This window comes from Mus caroli, chromosome 9 (assembly GCF_900094665.2).
Source record: "Mus caroli chromosome 9, CAROLI_EIJ_v1.1, whole genome shotgun sequence".
NCBI classification, from domain to species: Eukaryota; Metazoa; Chordata; class Mammalia; order Rodentia; family Muridae; genus Mus; species Mus caroli.
Window position 1 is genome coordinate 61,445,082 of NC_034578.1, and position 2,614 is coordinate 61,447,695.

A 2,614-nucleotide genomic window follows, 5' to 3' on the forward strand; every position below is an offset into this window, starting at 1 on the left:
AACTCACTTTGTAGACCAGGCTGGCCTCGAACTCAGAAATCTGCCTGCCTCTGCCTCCCGAGTGCTGGGATTAAAGGCGTGCGCCACCACGCCCGGCTTCAAGCTGTTTTTTAACCTGGGTATTGGAGATCTGAACTCAGCTCATCATGCAATGTGGGGGAGTCCATTACCCTCTGAGGGATCTCCCCAACCCTGCACTCCCTTTTTGTTGTTTTGAAACAATATCTCACTGTGTAGCACTGGATGGCCTGGAAGTCCAGGGATCTGCCTGAGATTAAAGGTATGCACTGGATTCAATACTTTTAAAGAAAACAGGGAACCCTCTTTTTTTTTGGTTGTTGTTGACATATTTTTTTCTTTCTTAAAGATTTATTTTATGTATGAGTACACTGTAGCTGTTTTCAGACACACCAGAAGAGGGCATCTGATCCTATTATAGATGGTTGTGAGCCACCATGTGGTTGCTGGGGAATCGAACTCAGGACCTCTGTAAGAGCAGTCAGGGCTCTTAGCCACTGAGCCCTCTCTCCAGCTCTTGACATATTTCTTTGGGTCTACACGTCTAACCCTAACGTTACAATCTTTTCTTCATATCTTTATTTAATTAACAAAATTCATAGTCATGGCATTTTGCTATTCTGAAGATAATTTCCCAGCAGTAATTTCCCAGCCAAAGTTGTTTGACACTACGTTTTACTCCTCTACAAATCAGTTTTCTTTTCTTTCTTTCTTTTTATTTCTTGTAGACGCTGGCCTGGAACCTGTGGCGATCCTCCTACCTCAGCCTCCGAGTGCTGGGACTCCAGGCGTGCACAATTATGCCTGGCTTCCATCGTTCGTCTTCTAAACCAGGAGACCTATTTCTGAAGCTAATAAAGCGCCCAGAGAGTGAGGACTCTAAACTCATTGCTGTCCCAGACGTTCCGGGTGGGTAGGCGGGCCTCCGAGCGCGGTGGGCGGGGCTCAGACCCTTAGGCCCCTCCCACGCCTCTTCGCCTACCCTTGGCGCCAAATTTCTCAGCTTGTCTCGCGGAGCCGAGTCTCGCGAGAAGCGGTGTTGGCGCGCTTGGCGGCGGCCGCTGTCTGGGTGAGGTGAGACCGGTTTCTGTGAGCGCAGTTTTTGGAAGTGGAGCCCGGGCTGCAAGGGAGGCGCGGGGCGCGGGGCGCGGGAGATGGGGTCTCACCCAGGAGCCAGGGGCTGAAGAGGAGCGGGCGGAGCGTGTTGGAGGCGCCCGCGGGGCGGGAGGATGGCGGGCCTGCACCGGAGCCGCGCGCACCGACCTAGCTTAGAGGGAGGCTGGGAAGCGGAGGCTAGGGGAGGCGAGGGAGAGGTGACATCCCTAGGGCTGGCGCCGACGGTGGGACGAGAGTGAAGGTGGTGGGACTTCCTTTTGGGCGAGGAGCTCCTGTTTTGACAACTAGGGAAAAGTGGTAGGTTGGAAACAGGTCCGGGAAGGACTTGTGGGTCGGATGTTGAATTTGTCACGTACACTGCTCTGGGAGTTTGAGGACCAGGAGGGGGAAAGAGACTTGACTCGTTAGTGTCTAAAACACGTGTGACAGTTGTCAAGGAGAGAAGGAAGGGCTGTGAACATGTAATTCTTTACAAATACTGAGAGAAACCAGTTTACTGATAAGCCGCACTGTGCTTTTTTTGGTTAATTGCTGGTCATTGTAGTTTTAAGTCCTGTTCTCAAACTCCCATTAGAATGGGACTGAGTGTACTAACTAGATGTTTTGAGGTTTGGGGTGCTTGTTCTGGGCCTGGAACCCAGGCCAAGTGGTCCTAGGTAGAGTTATAATCTACCTTTGGTTCCCACATTTAATGGATCATAAAAGGTACTCAAAGACGTAGCAGTGTATTATCAGGAGCCAGTACTTTGTTTTTATATATTTACGGTCACAAATTTAGAATTGGGGACAGCTAGTAAAGGAGATACAGTGCTGGGGAACAAGCCTTACTGAGTGTGATCCCTGGATCTCATGCAAAGCTGGAAGGAAAGAATTGACTCTACCTACAGAGTCGTTTGCTACTTTGTGGATTCTTTATTCCACCCTTCTCTACCCTTAATCTACCCTTTCAGCTCCCTAAGAAAACGAGAGGATAGGGGGAAAGATGGCAACATTATCCTTACCCTGCAGATGAGTGTCAAGTTCCTTGGCAAGTTTGATCCTCACCTTGAGGATGTGTTATTTCTTGTCTTGCTCACCACTACATAACAAAACCACAGCCAACAGCAAGCAGTCAACCCTGGCCTTTACCCTCTGAAAAGTCCTGAGGATTCGGAACAGCACACTACTGCAGAAGCTATCTGCAGTTAGCAGAATCGCCGTTAGAGCATTAGAGCTCAAGGCCAGTCATATCAGCTGCTGTGGGCAATCTGAAGCAGCCAATTTCCATACCAGGAATTAAAATGAAGAAATAATATTTCTGTGCTTTTTTTTAAAGATTTATTAATTTTATATATGTAAGTATACCGTAGCTGCTTAGACACACCAGAAGAGGGCATTGAATTCCATTACAGATGGTTGTGAGCCACCATGTGGTTGCTGGGAATTGAACCCAGGACCTCTGGAAGAGCAGTCAGTGCTCTTAACTGCTGAGCCATCTCTC

At 48.9% G+C, this 2,614-nt stretch overlaps 1 protein-coding gene across 4 annotated transcripts in view; it reads left to right on the plus strand.

Moving 5' to 3' along the window:
- The first annotated feature begins 1,030 nt into the window (after positions 1 to 1,030).
- Tipin (TIMELESS interacting protein) overlaps positions 1,031 to 2,614 on the plus strand; it is a 35,107-nt gene continuing 33,523 nt past the window's right edge. For 2 of the 4 annotated variants that reach the window (XM_021171472.1, XM_021171473.1), the window contains exon 1: positions 1,031 to 1,092. The gene's annotated coding sequence lies outside the window, so the exon portion shown is untranslated. The remainder of the gene's footprint in view (positions 1,093 to 2,614) is intronic. The other 2 variants (XM_021171474.2, XM_021171475.2) reach the window with 1 other exon arrangement.